General features: G+C 35.6%; 1 long non-coding RNA gene across 12 annotated transcripts in view; it reads right to left on the bottom strand.

The window, feature by feature from the left end:
* The window catches only part of LOC106025441 (uncharacterized), a 188,363-nt gene that overhangs the window by 168,889 nt on the left and 2,115 nt on the right, over positions 1-17,359 (bottom strand). The window lies entirely within an intron of this gene.

Here is a 17,359-nt window from a genome sequence, read left to right as displayed (position 1 = left end):
GATTCCTATGCAGGGCATGGAGGCATAAGCACATAATCCCAGCACTTGGAAGGCTGAGACAGGAGGCTTGCTGAGAGCTTAAGGCCAGCCTGGATTGCCTAGTTTGTTCACAACTATCCAGAACTATGTATCAGGAACCTGTCTCAAAAAGCACACATACACACATATTTACATACATGCATGCACTGACTGTTTAATATTTTATACTAATTTTAGTTAGTTGTTTTCTTAATTTCTTTTTCAGGTAGTTTTCTGGTAGTGCATAGAAATACTACTGATTTTTTGGTATGCAGATTTCATATCCTGCAATTTTACTGACAACATTTACTAGTTCTAACATCTTTAGATGTCCTTGTGATTTTTTGTTGCAAACAAGGACAGCTAACTGCCTCTGCATATCAAAGCAATCATTACCATCATCAAGTGGGATCCCACAGATACAAGGAATGTAAACCATACACAAATCAGTAAACATATTTTACATTAAAAGATTGAAGGGGGAAAACTATGATTGTAAAATAAGCACTAAAAATTAAATGATAAATTTCAGAACCCTTTCATGATAAAACTCTCAGTAAATTACCTGTAGAAGCAATATAAATAATCTGGATAAAGTAATAAAGTTATTTTGTAACTGTAAGTACTCTATCTGAAATCTATAATCATTAGTATTTTTTCTGGTTAAATACAGTATAATTAAAGCTATTTGAAGATTTAAGTAACACCATCCTTCCTTTCATCATCATCATTAATGTCATACACTGTTACAATCCTAAGCAAAGTTCTCATCTCCTCATAGTAAGGTTGTTATAAGATCTCCTGTTTTATCTATTATTTAATCTATTGAGTGCAGCATCCCCAAATTAATCTCTCTAAAACCCAATGTTTGTATATACTATGCTGATTAAAGATATTCAGTGTGTTTCCATTACAAGTAGGGTAAAATCTAAACTGATTATTTTGGTGCTATGTTTTTATAAACTAATTTTAATCCGCTTTATTATTTTAATCTTCCACAATTCCTCCATCCCAATCAGTCCAAATTGCTCTTTAGAATAAATCACAGTTTCCGGCATTTGCCCTGTGGCTTGTGTTATTTTGATATCTTTAATAGCTTGAATAAATTCCTGAACATCTTTCTCTCTTTCTGTCCAAGTCTTCCCATTATTTATTCTCTCAGTCTTTGGAGACAGTAAAGGAGGAGATGGTGTCATATATCCAGGAGATGCTTCTCAAAAGACCCATTTTAAATCAGGAGAAGCACTTATTCAAAGAAAGGCACCACCAAGGGGACACCCCAAAATCAAGAGGAAAGGAAGGGGACTGTTCTCATCTTGCCAGTGTAGTAGCAGGATAAAAACCTCTCATATTTGATCAAATGATTTGCCAAGTCAGACGATCTAAGCACACAGGAAATCACAACTCTAATGTAAGGGCTGAATTAGAGACTGTAGAAGTATTGATATGTCAGAGCCCAGTTCAGGAGTATTGTGACTTTGTACCTTCTACAGCTGTCCCTCTCCTGTGGCATCGTGTGATTTGTGGGGCTGGAGATCTACCCACTGGAAATCCCACTTGAATTGATTCAATCCAGTCTCCAACACAATTATGAACCTTTCTGAGGTAAGTTTAGCATCCAGGTATTGCACTGGTTTCAGAGATTATAATCAGAAATCAGTTATCTCTGTTGCTCAATTGCCAGTGAATTGTATGATTTACCTTTCACATTATGGTTCTATTTTTACTTAAGGTTTATGCTCTTGTTCAACTATCTTTATTTAGTTTTGCCTAACATGGCTTTGTAAGAAAGATATTAAAACTTTATTCAATGTAGAGATCTATATCTATTATTGTTTTATATTTAACTTTTAATCCACCACAGCAACACATTCTTTATAGATATCCAGACAAACATTTCATGACCAGAAATATGACTTGCTAACTTACTTTTCTAAGTCCAAAATGTAACTTACTATGAAGTTCCTCTGTGAAGATATTTCTAAAACTAACAAAATTTACCAAAACACATAATTTTGGAAATAGTTATATTAATTAAATTTCACATGAAAGACAGTTATACTCAAGAAAGCAGTGTACTTCAGCCAGAATTTTTCAATGATTATGCAACAGAAATCATCCTCTGGCTAATTTAAGCTGAGCATAATTTAACATAAAGATATTTTGTAGTTCAAAATTCATGGCAAAATCAAGAAGTCAACTCAGAATATAAAAGATAAGAAAGAAATTCTAGGGTCCAAGTGACAGACCCATTTGAGCACCACCTCGAACAGAGCAGCTCCTACCATCGTGTTCAAACTGCTCACCTTCTCAGTCTTGGGAGAGCCAATGGGCCTGCTCTGCCTCATTCGTACTTTCCTCTGACTATCAGAGATCACGACTGCACAGAACTGGGAAAATAATTTGTCCAGAGTGAATCTTGGAGCAGGAAGATAGCTCAGCCTCACTGTGCCCGCCTGGTAAGTGTGAGGTCCTAAGTTCTATTCCAAGTACAAGAAAAAAGTGAATCTTGTCAGTCTTACTGAAAGAAAAGTAGCAAAAGTGGCTTTCAAAGTTCAAAAAAAAAAAAAATAAGCCAGAAGAATTGATGTACATTACAATCAAATGCATATAAAATTGTTTGATTTTAAGATTAAGATTCACTTTTGAGACAAAATTTTACTTTAGAAATGAAGCAGGTGGAATAAGCATAGAGCAAAGGGCTATTAAAATTTAAGTATTTACTGAGGCTTTAAGCTTGAGGCAAAATTGTTCCCAGAGTATTCCTGTGAGATTTGGGGAAGTAAGCACGGTCGGTCAGTTACGAATCCTGAGAGCAGGCAGGCTGCCAGTTTCCTGCCCGCCACCCTCTCTGCTTGAATACTTCCTTGAGGTCAGATTGTTAATGACCCAATCTCATTCTGAATAGCAAGTCTGTATGGGAAGACTCCATGTTGTCACCTGACATGGATTTCTTTTTTGTTCAATTTTTTATTAGTACATGTTTTCAGCACATAATGATTACATTCCTCAAGGGGAGCTGGTACATGTACGTGCCACATCTTTATTCTTTTTTCATTTCCTTCTTCTCTTTCCCCACCTTGATCTTTCGGTCCCTTTCCCTTTTGCAAAATATCTATCTCCATACTTCCTATTATCTTTATCCTTTGAGTTTATCATAAAATAGAAAACTACAAGATATTTAAGCTTGTGTGTCTGATTTATTTTTCCTAATGTTATGATCTCAATGTACATTCCATTTTCTACAAATGATTCCATTTGTGTCTACTTTATGGCAAGGCTTCACTGTGTACAAATACAACACTCTCTTTATCCATTTGTCTATTGATAGACTACTTTTAATCCCAAACTTATCTAAACAAAGTAAAATTATGGTTATGCAGAAATGCATTAGGTACACAGGAATGTATGAAAAAAGTTGCCCAAGTATTCATCAGGCATTCTCAAACAAATGCAAAAAGTCTTACAAATATTTCTTTAAAACATTTAGCATTTATATACACTTGTAAATCTACGAAATATTTATTTATTTATTGGTATTAGGAATCAAACTCACTGGCTTGCTAGGCAGGCACTGTGCCACCAAACTATATATATCTCCAGACTCACATCTACAAAATATTTAGTAATTCATATTATTCTGGAAAAATAATAAAAGCTTTAAGATTAAGAACAAACTGAATTTTAAAGAAAATATTTTGATATCATATGATTTACATGTTTTCACTACTTTTTACTGCTTTGTTTATCTTAAAGAATTGTGAGACAAAGTTTATTATGGAAAATTCTAATTACCTTTAGTATTGGGGGTCAAATCTCTTGTGAGTTCATGTAAACTGAAAAAAATACTATTAAGAAAGTCAAATTTCTTTAGAATAAGGAGAGCTGGTCTCAGTATTTATACACTTTAAACTCGGTATTTATACACTTTAACTCACATGCTTTTCAGAACAAAATATTTAATTTGAGTATAATAAATCTTGTCAGAAAGAGTATAACTAGAACATATACAAGTGGTGATGACAAATACTGGCATTTTCCTTTCTTTATAAGAGGAATAAAGTCAAAAACCAGAAAATACTTGCTTAAAATTTATGATGAGCACAAGAAAACTATAAATCAGTCCATTTTCCAAAACAAACTTCTGCTTCAACTAGAGAACAGACACAGTAAACTAGTGGATCTAATGACTTTGAAACCATTGAATATTTGATGCTATTTCTAAAATTTGTATTCCTGTTAACTTTCATGAAGTATGAGTTAATATATGTGAAACTGTTTTACTGTAAAAGTATTCACTTTCATGATTCTATAAGGGTTAGGTGGGGAGATACCTGCCCTGCTCTAACAATTCACCACAGAATAATCAGAAATCTAAGATTTTTCTGTAGTGTAAAGGGAAGCTCATCATAGTCAGTCAGAGAAATAAAAATGTAGGACAATGCTGACACCGGAGGACCACACTTTCTCCACAACTACTTTTTTCTGGTACATGCAGAAAAGATCCCATATCTTGTACTGCTTCTTCTTTACAAAAACAGCATTGCAAGTGCCTGGCATGGTGGCACACGCCCATAATCCCAGAACTCAAGGCTAAGACAGGAGATCACTGGGAGTTTGAGACTAACCTGGGCTACAAAGTGAATTCAAGGCCAGACTGAACTGCCTAGTGAAATCCTGTCTCAAAAAGACAAAACAACATTACAAACTATGGACAAAAGCATCATGGAACATTTCACAAGCCCTATGATTATTGTTTATCCTGGATATTGCTATTGGCAGACAATGAAGCACTCCAACCCAAATTTAGGCACTTCTAGGAAGTCATCAGTTGCTACTGAAGAGCACTTAAGAGTGTTTTAAGCCCATCTGCAGATATAAAGCCAGTGTGCAGGCTAGTATTTATATGGGGTCTCTGTTGCACGTTTTCTATCACAGGAAAATAAAGGCAGCATCATAAAAATAAAGAATTTCTATGGCCACTTTTATACTAAAAGATATTCTTTTTCTAAGAACAATGTTCTTGTAACAAATCCTGAGAATAGTGAATAAAGGAACATACAATTCTACTAAATAGTACTTTCAAAGAGACATAAAAATGTGTGTGTGTGTGTGTGTGTGTGTGTGTGTGTGTGTATGTTCGTGTGTTTTGAGGGTAGTGAGCAAGTGAGTTTAACAGAAACTGAAATCTCAATGTAAACTCAAAATCATCTCAAAATTACTGACTCAAATTCCTATTTCCAGGTGGTACTTCCCACTGGCAGCAGTCTCTCTGACTTATCGCCTGATAGTTAGAGTCCCTGTTTAATATAAAGCTACCAGAACTAGACTGAGATCATTATTTGGCCATTTTATTTACTGTCTAAAAATAAAAACCTCCTGAGATAGCAGCACAAAGTTTTCCTTGACACATGGAAAACACCGATGACAAAATGAGGAAAATTTTGTGTATTTTGAAATTATAGTAAAAAATGGTACTGTGGAGTTTTTAAGCAGTGAAAAAATGAAAAATGCTAGATCTTTATTTTATTCTTTATTTTTTATAATTTATTTATTTATTTTTGCTGATTTGCAACCTGGCTGGACTATGCAGCCCAGGTAGAGTTGCAAACGTGCAATAATCCTCCTGCCTCAGCTTTCCGAGTACTAGGATTATAAGCATGCACCACTGTGCCAGGTTCTAAGGATCTTCTTATCCCCTATGGTGCTAATCACAACAAGCAGCTAAATGATCACTTTATATTTGTTGACCACTGCTTTATAAATTACTATATCAGCAGATTTTTCTCTTTAGTTGGATTCAGATTAAAACCTCCTCGGGATTCAGAACATACCATAACTAAGGTGAAAGAAAACTAACTTATGAAACTGGCACCACCATAAGCAGTAGACAGAAGTCCAGTATTGAGTCAGCCCTTTGTACCCATCTGTTCTGCTCCTATCCAGTCAGTCAACCATAGACCAACAATACTCTGAAAAACATTGTACAGAGCAGTGTAGACTGTTCTCATCTACTGCCTGAATAATAAAATGGTGTCATTATTTACTTCACTTTACATTGCATTAGGTATTTTAAGTAACCTAGTGATGAAGTAATTATAAACATATAAAGGAATATGCTTGTAAGTTATATGAAAACACTATGCTATTTTTAAAAAAATGACTTGAGTGTCTGCAAATTTTTTATCCACAAGGAATCCTGGAGCCCATCCTCCATGGGGATGCAGAGACGGTCCAGTATGTGCAGGGTGCAAATCCAAGTACTGACCAAACCCCACATAAGGCCTGCTTCCGTACACTCCAGAGCTATGCACGCCAGGTGAAGGGCAAAAGAGGTGCTCAAAATGTTTTAAGAGACTAAACAAATAAATGAAAAAATAATTTTAGCTAGTGGCAAATTCCAGATGAAAGGAACTCAGCATGCTCCGAGTGGAAACCAGGCTAAGGAAACTCCTTGCTGAAGAGATGCTATCTAATATGAGGCTGAAACCATGAAAATCACGAATTTATTGAAAGATTTAGGGTCGAAGTTTCCCAAAATATGAAAAGTCCCCCTAGGTGGGAAACTGTGTTTGAAGAAAAGAAGTCTGTGTTTGAAATTACACAAGACAAAGTCTGGGACTAGCTCATGTGAGCTCTGGATCATTGATAAGGGATCCAAATGTACTAAAATGTAGAATGAAATGTTTGATTTACACTTTAAATAGTCCTTCTGGATAATAATGGGAGCAGAAACAGGGTAGTTAATTTAGAGGCTTTTATAGTAGTCCAGACAAGAAATAGGAGATTTGGGCTAGGGCAGTAAAAGTGTTGGAAAATGGAGATAAGATGGTAGAGATGTAGAGAGGCAAAAGGACTTTTTGTGAATGAGTGGAACACCTATTCCATAAGCTTCTTCCAGCATAATTTATTTACTCAATTAAACTATTGCTGAGCACCCACTAAGTTCTATTTTTGTACTGGCAATACAATAGTGGAAAAAATCCCAGAGTAATATATTAGACTAAAAAATAGACATAATACTTAAAAATAAAGTCATTAGCCCATCTATTATTCAGATCCAGGCATTAAAGAAAATCCCAAAGGGAAAAAGTTATATACAGTATGATTCTGCCATGCTAAATAGTTTATGGGAGTCTTGTGGCAAAGTTTTAAGTTACGTGGAAACAGATGCAAAGTCTGAAATTTGCATGCCAAAGTTTTTTGGGAATAATTTGTAAGATCAGTGTCAGATCAGGCGTAGTGGTACATAACTAATCTTAGCACTTGGGAGGCTGAGACAGGAGAATCCTCAAAGGCTCAACACCAGCCCAGGCTACTTAGAGAGTTCAATGCCACACTGAACTACATAATGAAATTCTATGTCAAAAAGATAAAGAAAATATATAAAAAGTAAAAGAAAAATCAGTAATGATAAGGCAGGAAAGCAAGCTGGTTGTCCATCTGTTTGTATGCAGGGGAGCAATTGAGCTGTCACATGGCCCAACAGATGCTTTAGCCACTTCTACGGGGAGCTCTGAAACTGAGATGGACCTTCAGTATTGTCCCCGAGCAGGGTGTGAGGCTGGAATTTTATATCCCCAAATGAAGCAGCAATCATGCACATGTAATACAGATTTATTATGGTTGGGTTTATGTAATATAAGAGTACAATTTTAATGTTAAACTGATATCAAAAATACAAAATTCAAATCTGCTTTGGAAAATAGAAATAGAATCCTCTGTATCTCTGAAGTTTAAAATATAACAAATGCACTTGTTCTTGTCAAGTGGAAATGCATAAAGGGCTTACACGTTCATAAATGATTTTGTAAAGGTAAGCTTCAATTTATTCTGAGGAAATTAAAAATGTATAGCTACGGGTATTTGGGAAAATTTGCCTCAATTAAAAAGTGTATATACTATTAGCACTGATGTTATTTATTTATGCATAGCTAGAATTACATGTCTGTATAGAAGTCAGGCTTATGGAAACTTCTGAAAGACTTTCCTAGCTACATAAAAGAATGAACATGCAGAAACATCTTGGGCTTCCTTGTAGAGGTGTGAAAAATCTCCCCTGACTTCTATAGATAGAAGTGCATTGAAATGCTTAATCAATAGTCTGTGCTAGTTTCTATCTAAGAACAACCTAACACACTTTACCTAGGAGAGGGAAACTCTGTCCTTCTGTTGAGAAGAGGGAAACATTACCAGGGGAATTTTGGGTTGTGCCCCTAAGTAGGGCAACAGCAGTAGCTGGTCTCCTGTGGATGACAATGCGCACAAAAACATTCTTATCCTCTATAAAAGGTCATTTGGGTCAAGTGTGACTTCATCTGACACACACTTTTGAACTGAAACATTTGTACTATGGTCAATGACAAATTTCAGGATTCCTCACAAGCTCTCACAGGGAGTAGAGAAAAGATATACATTAAAAACCCTCCTTACTCTCATTAAATTTCCTCAGAAAATTGATTTTAATATTAAATTTAAATAGGCTGAAAGCTGGTTTGCAGCCCTAGAAAATTTTCTTGCTCTTAGAGGAAAAAAATAGAAAAAGATGTCAACTGTGCAGATCCCATTCATCATGAAAGGGTTTTTTTTGAAAGGTTAAAAATAGAAGATGATTCTGTTTTCTTTTGAAAATGTAATGCTGTATACTTTTTAGAACTTGAGATTAAAATGCATTTAATTTTTGTCTCATTTTGTGCATGATTATATACATTCACAGGTGACAAATATAGTCATATAACAAGAGTAATTAATGCCAAAAACATGATTATAAGCAACATTATTTTTATTCTAAGTTCAGAATATGTACCAAAATACCATACTGCTTCATTTCATAATTTATTGATAAATAATAAATATGAAATGCCAAAACACTATCAATCAATATGTACTCAGTAAAAAATGTCAAGCCTTATATTTAGAAATTTCAAGGACACACGACAATCCCCTACTTAAAAAAGCACATTTTGCTTGGGGTGATAATATTACTTTGTTTTTAAATATCAAACATAAATCATTCCCTTAATGAACTTTATCTTTAACCTTCATTTAAAAAGTATGCAAGTGTCCTCTGTCATACAAGATGCCAAATAACATGCATCAACAGAAATTAATAGGCAATAGAACTTGATGAATCCTCCTGGAGAATATTTTCATGTTGAAAGCTTGGCAACACATCCTGTGATTAATCATGATAATGACAAACGCTTAGCTTCCTATAAACTGGACTTCTTTTTTTCTGGACTTATCTTTCTTTTTCCTTAAGGAAGATTAACAACACCATCTTTTCCCTGTGATGTCTCACTTCCCTACCCAAATTGTATTTTTCCCAAAAGCTCGTAGACCACCAAAAGAGAAAGTAGTCTTGTTTTCTTTCCAAACCAAAGTGTTTTATATTTCCAGCACTGATCTCACAGCATAATATTATCATGCCATCTATTTAAACATTTCAGAAGGATTCGGATGCATGCTTCCTTTTGGAAGGAGGAGGTTGGGTCACCAACAGGTAATCCACCCTTGATTTGCTTAAATCTGAAGATTTATCTGGCTAAGCACAATCTTCCTCTGGTTTACCAGAGATCGAAATCTCCATGTTTGTATGAGGGTAGCCAGAAGGATAGAAGTGACTATCACTCAGTGCCCATCACAAGTCCAATAAATGATACATTTTCCCAGTAGTTTACAACAATATAAGTAGAAAAGCATTATTATTCCTATATCCTCTTAAAAATTTTGCCCTGGATGCTAAGTAATCGGGATTACACGCAGAATATGGCCAAGATTTCTTGTAGGTAGTATTTTCTATGCTTTGTTTTATAATATAAGCTTATGTTAAGAAGTAGCTTTGGTATTTTAAAATCTCAAGAACATATCAAATATTATTATTCACTTAACAAAACTAACAATTTACTGGGCTCAAAAATGAAGTTACAAACCATTGACAAGATAGATTTTAAATAAAGAAAGAATATGTGTCTGAATGTGTCCTAGAAACATTTTTAAAAATATGTTAATCAAAGTTCTTTATTGGTAAATTAGATAATTTGGACAATTTGGATAATTTGCTATATGGACAATAGCAAAATTGAGACTTACTCATGCTTCTGAATCCTATGATTGGTCAATTTATAATGTGCTTTACAACTGAAAGGAGAGGCAATTTTTTCTACCTAATTAAGCCTACCAACAGAATACTTCCCTGTAGGTGCAAAGCGTGCTGCCATGTGGAGCTCTGCTGTCTGTCCTCTGCAGAAGGCAGTGCTTTCTGAGGATAATTGCAGCTGTTCAGCAAGTTGAGTAATCACTTCTAAATTTTTCTTCCTCAAAATAAAAGTCATCTGGGTACTGATTCTTACTTTCTGTAATATTAGAGCTTGGCATTTTTGAGAACATATTTGAAACTCAATTTCACAAGTCAGCCCACCTCTGAAAATATGAGCCTCACTTTCAAAATTCCCAGTAGAAGTCTGAACAGGGGTTCAATGTGGAAGTTTGGGTTTGAATTTTTCTCTCACATTCTCTCTTCCCATCTCCGATTGCTGTGTACTTGGATAGAGTGCTAGAGAGTGCACCTGCGAGGAGGAGTTATCCACCGCCTAAATGCATCCTGACTCCTCCTGCAGTGATGCTGAATCAGGTCAGTGGCTGCTTCACCTACCTAACACAGATCTGCTACAAATGCAGGCATCTAGTGGATCAAAGAAAGAAATGTCTTTGTAAAGCATTAAGAAAATCATACAGATATGTTATAGTTGGCATTTACCTCTCATTAACCTGATACTGTCCCCAACATAGTTATAAAACTTGCAAGAAGATAAGGTCAGGGCAGCTATATCACTGAAAAGCAGGATTAGAGGTGTCACTCAATGAAAAACATTTCTATTTTTTATCATCCAGTTGAATCTCCAAAAATGTCTAGGATATTTATTGTTCCATTCAATTGTATTGCGTTTTCACTCATTTGACTCTAGTCAAGAAATCATATTTTTGGCCAAGCAAAACTGCTACTAGGCATGTGATCTCAGGAAAGTTATTTAAATTTTCTCCGTCTTTTCTCCAACTGAAAAGTTGTGTGGAGGAGGTTAGAAAGACATCAGGCAAAAGAAACAAATGGAAATGGATCAGTCTGCATTATCCAGTTCAAAAAATCCGGCCTTAAATATCTTTCTCTAGAACTCTCACTTTCAATAGAGGGACCGCTGGTGATTGGGAGCATTGTCTACTCAGAGCGCCACATCAAAACATAGGAAGGAACTGAGACTTGCTGTTTAAATATAGCATTGCAAACACTGAGTTCAAAGTACAATAGCTTAATTTGCAGCTCTGGGGATGTAACTCAGTGCTGGCATGTGTGTACTGTGAGCAGGGCCCTGCCTTCAGTCACCAGCATGGATGGATGGATAGATAGATAGATAGATAGATAGATAGATAGATAGATAGATAGATAGATAGATAGATAAACAGATAGCTAGCTAGATAGAGCTAAACATTTTCTAGAAGCAAATATTTGGAAGGCAAAAGTCAAATAATTAAATAATTAAGACATGGCATTTACATGTAACAACTTCCCATGAGGAATGTAATCATTGTGTACTGCCAACGTGTACCAGTAAAAATAAAAATTGAGAAAAAATAAAATCCTTTTGACTTACAGACAGAGTGTGAGCATGGGGTGGGGGGGAGAGAGAAAGAGAGAGAGAGAGAGAGAGAGGGAGGGAGAGACAACAACCTAATTGTGAGATGTTGAGTCATGTGATTTCTGTTGTTGTGAATCTAAAGTGTGATTGGGGTAAGGTGATAAAGCATGCTTAATGCCCTTTCCAGAGTTACACACAATAAAATAATAAACTAAATGTGAGATTTGGGGAAACTAGTGTATAATACAGGGCAAAAATGTTGAATTTAAACTGGTGCATTAATCCTAAATATAATTTTTGTAGTTTATGGAATTTGTAAACTTTCTAACTTCTAAACTTTTGTAGTTTATGGAATTTGTAAAATTTCTAACTTCTAAAAGAAGTAATATATTTAATTCTTAGATATGAATTTAATAATATGTATAGAGAGAAATTAAACTGAATCTGCTTCCAAACCCTATTATAATTTGTTTCTAAATCAAGATATTGTCAATAATTGGATTTTTGAAATATAGAAAATACTTATTTTAAGAAATAGATTTTGTTTTCCGGGAAAACAATGCAAAGGCTTTTAGATCATGTTTTTAATGAAAATTTGAAGATCTCTTATAAAGAGAAGCATCATTTTATAATATATTCATCATCCTTAAAATTTTGTATTTAAAAATTCACATTTACATGCATTTTGTCTCCTTGTACTACACATAACTCTTTTTCATTTTTATCAATAATAACAGTTTTTATTGCCATGAACAATATTAGAGTGCTCACTCTGTCCTAGTAAAGCCCTTAGGTGCTGGCTTTTCAAAGATAATTCACCCACAGTCTCTGTTTCCCAACACTTAGTAAGTTGAGATTGTTGACTTGGAAGCAAATATGTTTAACAAAGTCTAATACAAACAAACTTAGGCTTTATGAGACACAGTACAAGAGCAGTTATTGCTACCACTTCGGGGAGAAAGAGAGATCAGAAATTGTTCGGCAGAACTAGCCCTCACATTTCTCTGTATCATTATTAGTGTACCAGTGTCCTTTCATCTTTGGGAAAAGAGTGATGATTGGATGACAAAGCATGGGTTTTAAGCTGAAAACAGTTGTATTCTGCTGACAACGAAAATAGCCTGAGCACATGCACAGTCATGAAATAGCATGTTCACTTTGCACGTCTTCAAAGCATTCAGTGAGATGGGACCAGGGCCAAAATGAATGAACAGGAAGTCAATTCTCTTTTTTCTCAATCTAGTTGGAGAATTATTTATCAATGTAGAAGGGCGTGACCAAGCAACACTAACTACATGGAGGTTCACTGGAAATAGGATGTGGGGACTCTGGAAAAGAAGACAGTGCAGTTGTGGTGAGCAGTTAGTTATAGCACAGATAATCCAAAACACAGGGCAATGACCAGGGCTGCATGGAGGCCCACTTGGAAACAGCAGCTTGAAAAAGAAGAAAAATGCTAGAAAGTACAAATTTTGAATGTCTGGATACTCCTTCTCCCTAGATACCCATGTTTCTCCATCATTCAATCCTCACACGGACTCCCAAAGTATATGAATCTCCTTTCTATTTCAAAACTGAAGCTTAGTGTGTGTGCATATGTGTGTGTGTGTGTCTGTGTGTGTGTAGGTGTATGTGTGTGTGTGTGTAGTGTGTGTAAATAAAAGGATGTAGCCAGTGGGAAAGAGAACAGAAAGTGTGTTTCTTCTTCCTAGACTAATGGAATACCTCATTTTTGTATATTCTAGCAAGTTTAGAAAAAAATCCAAGACTGAAAATATAGAATAACAAAATTATAAATCTACAAACTCTGATACATTGACCATTATACTACAAAGCTGTTTTTAAAATGAAAGTGGTCTCTGAATTCTGGAGGCTCACCCTCCGCAGTTATGCTGCCTCTCCCTCCTTCTCCCATGCTCTCTTCCTTTCCCACTTTCTCCTTCCTCTTTTCCTCCTCCCCTTCTCTTTCCTCTCCTCTTTCTTTCTTTCCCTTCTATCTCTTTCTGCTCTTCCTCCTCCTTTTCCTCCTTCTTCCTCCTTGCTACAGGTCTGATCCAAAGCAAGAGACACACTGCAAACCACCAGCAGGACTCCACACCTGAGTGATGAACACAGTTACGGAGGAGCCGTCGGTGTCAGCCACCTTCCACTTCAGTCACCATCTTAGGCTGCCTTATGAAGCAAAACATCAGCTTTGACATTTTTATTTATTGTCTATATGTTTAGGTAGACAAACCAGACTGGAATCATTCCAGTCCAAATATTTTCTCCTCTCCCTTAGTAAATTATCTCTCTGCTCCTGGTTCCTCAAATCATTACTACTAAGGACTAAAGTCTTCATCTTGTCAATTCCAATTCAAACTCTAGGGCAATAATCATAAACATACCTGCTCCAGGTATATAAAGTACCTCTTTCTCTCTCTTCTTCTTTGGCACTGAGGATTGAACCCAGGACCCTTGTATTGAGCTATACCCTCAGCTAGTTTAGCTTTTATGTTTAAATTTTGAGACAGAATCTTGCTAAGTCATTGGGTTGCCCAGGGTGAGTTTGAATTTGCTGACCTTCTGCTACGGACTTTTCTAGCGTGTTAAAAGTACTTGCATACACTACCATGCTCACATTTATTGATGTCTAGTTGATTTCTCCATTATTTCAGAGTATCTTTCTTAACTTATTTGGGTTCATTTCAGGACTTCCTGCAATTGGATACGGGCATTGTTATTTGGGTGTCATGTATTCCTTTTCCCCTTCTTTCTTACTAATCACTTTCTCTTAATCACTTTATCATGGATGAGACACAATACTCAACACCCACAAATTAAAGAAAGAGAGGTCTCTTTTGGCTCAAAATTTTTAATGGTTTCAGTCCATAGTTGGCTGGCTCTAAGGAGGCATGGGAGAGAAGCCTGAGTGAGAAAGGTTGCTCATATCATGGCAATCAGAAAGCAAAGAGGATGGAGGGACCAAGGACAGAGATGTATTTTTCCAGATCAAACTCCCAGTGACACACTTCAATACAATCTCCACCTCCCACCAAAAGTCATATGTGGCACTTCAGCAGTCCAATCACCTTCAAAAGCCTTACCTTCGAGCATGTGAGGCTCTTGAAGGACGTCTAGATGTAAACCTTAACACTAAGAGAAATGAATTCTCTTTGGAACATCCATGAACCCAATTTGAATAGTATCTTTCCCCAGCTCTCCACCTACTCCTACAAATAGCTATGTAACTGTATCTAATGAGACATAGGAATAGGTCTGATAAGGATTTGTGAGAAAATTGCTTCTCTGATATAGGATTTCCATCTTCTTTGCTATTACATCCCACCTGCTCTTCAGAAGTGATATACAAGATGTTAGCTGAATTGTAGCTGAATGCTATTGTCAAAGTGGGTAGTTGGTAGAAATCATGCTTTTAAGGGTCAAAGAGGTGGGTCATATTCTCAATAGTACATAAAACTATAGCAATTCATAATATGTTAATTAAAAGGCAAAACAGAACTAAATTATAAGCAATGTAATATAGAAATTTTAAAATATAAATTAAAATTATCATATCTCAGTGAGCAGAAGAAATTGGAGGCAATCGCATGGTAAGATGAAAAATGTAATCAATCATACCATCAACACAGAGAGAAATCTCCTTCCCAACATATTCATTACCTTCTCTCACTTCTCCATTTGATCTCATAAAACAAGAGGTTTGCAAAAAGATGCAAAAAAAAAATCCAACTCTTTCAATTGCAAAAATGAAGACTAGGCAGAGGTAGCTTGGTGAGCAACAACACTCATTCTCCTTTCTAGAAGTGTCTGGCAAGCTTTGGAAAATGCCTCTTACCATTCCCTTGTATCTGTTTGGGATTATGTGGCTATTTCTCTCTGAAGCAGAAGCCAGTCACATACATCACTCCTGAGCTGAAGAGGTAGGTAAGATTCTTTATGAACTCTTTTATCTGTCAACTGATTCTGAATACCTACAGGTAGAAGGTACCACAACATTAAAGGTCTTAAATCCATGAATAATCACATGGATCCATCTGCCAACCAGGGACAACTAACGAACTTTACCTGAGTAAGAAATAGAATTTCATTCTGCTTAACTATCCGGGCTTTCATGTATACTGGGTCAAAAACAATGTTACTGTAACTAATAGAAACAGCAAAGGTAAAAATCTTTCCTCTTAAATAATGACTCTTAAATAAATAATGACTGAGTGGGCTGAAGCATGATTATGTTCTGCCTTTATGTAAGTGTGCTACACTGTTAAAAATTAATTTATAAAAAATGGAGAAAGTTGTAGTTGTGTTCTTCCATAAATCAGTGCTTTAGAAAATTCATAGCTGCTAGTTACTAGACACCTTTTAATTTTATAGTCTCCAGTTAAGCTAAACACAGTCTTACATTTTGCACAGAATTTTTCTTACTTGTATCTTCTAAGATTAAAATGCAAACTCTACTCTCTCTGGCTTTTCAATGGGGTAGGAGTTAGGGCAATGTGCAAACAGGCGATTGTGACTTAAATTCACAAGTCAACTGTCTTCTATAGACAAGTTACTTACAATAGAAAATAACATTTTTGGCTCCAAAATTAGAAAACTTCTACTTTAATCTTCTCAGAAACTGCAAATCTAAAGTGTTTGGCTAAAGGAGCTATCTTGCTTGAGGTCCTTTCGAAACTATCAGTTCCAGAGTGAAGATTGGCTTCTGCTCTGGAGAACCATTCTTGAAATCAGATTGGGAAAATGTACAAAGTCCTTCTGTGCAGCAGCCAGGCAATGTTGCTGATTTTAGCAAGAAAACAGGTAAAAAAGAAAAATGCTTCGTAAGAGTCCCTTTTCTAAGTAAGTGAGACCGCATTTTCCTTAGTAATTACAGAGAGTCTGTGGGTTGGTGTGTTAATTTAGCACCATTTATTCTCCCATTCTTCAAAATTCTTTTAGAAATAAATTACTGTATACAAATTTATTTGGGAGGGTGAGTGTGGGGTGAAACAGGACAGGAACTGTTTTTCCTTTTACATTTTGAAAATTTTGCCTGCAATCTTCTCTTTATATTCATTTGACTACACTGTGTTCACAGATTTATGTGTTAACCAAGTAACATTCTATTGCAAAAGTAGTGTACTTTTTCATCCAATGTTCAACTGTAAAACAAAATACTTTTGTTTAGTTATATAAGCCAGTTTAGACATCTTGATTATGATGAATGTTTTAGGATTTCTTAAAAATAGAACTAAGCTTCATTTGAGGATGATATTGGGCTTAGCAAAAATGCATAATTATTCCTGGGCGTATTTGACAGTTAAGAACAGTAAAATGTAAGTCAGTCTCTAGGTCACTTTCTGAGAAAGTTCTTGAGTAAGAGTTGATTCAGCTGGCTTATTTCTTATGAATTTTGTTCTTTGTATTCTGTTGCCTAGAATATGTACAAGGTGTCAGACGTGGAGGAGCTATCTTGAGACAATGCATACACAAATGAGAGGATAGGGCTTAGCTGTAAAACTCCCTGCGTATACCATTTATAAGCACAGGAACTTGGGTTCAATCTCCAGCACCTCAAGACAACAAAATCAATAGATATGATGATGGAAGTAATGGGCTAAAGATGATTGAAAGAAATAAAAATGAATTTAGGCCCCTAAAGATAATGAGTCTGCCAGACTTGCCCTGAACTACTCCAGAATTAATGACTCGGTAGAAAAAGAGAA

Source organism: Cavia porcellus, unplaced genomic scaffold (genome assembly GCF_034190915.1).
Source record: "Cavia porcellus strain 051 isolate PalLab524CR breed Dunkin Hartley unplaced genomic scaffold, mCavPor4.1 scaffold_12, whole genome shotgun sequence".
In the NCBI taxonomy this organism is placed as follows: Eukaryota; Metazoa; Chordata; class Mammalia; order Rodentia; family Caviidae; genus Cavia; species Cavia porcellus.
This window is presented reverse-complemented; position numbering and strand designations above follow the sequence as displayed.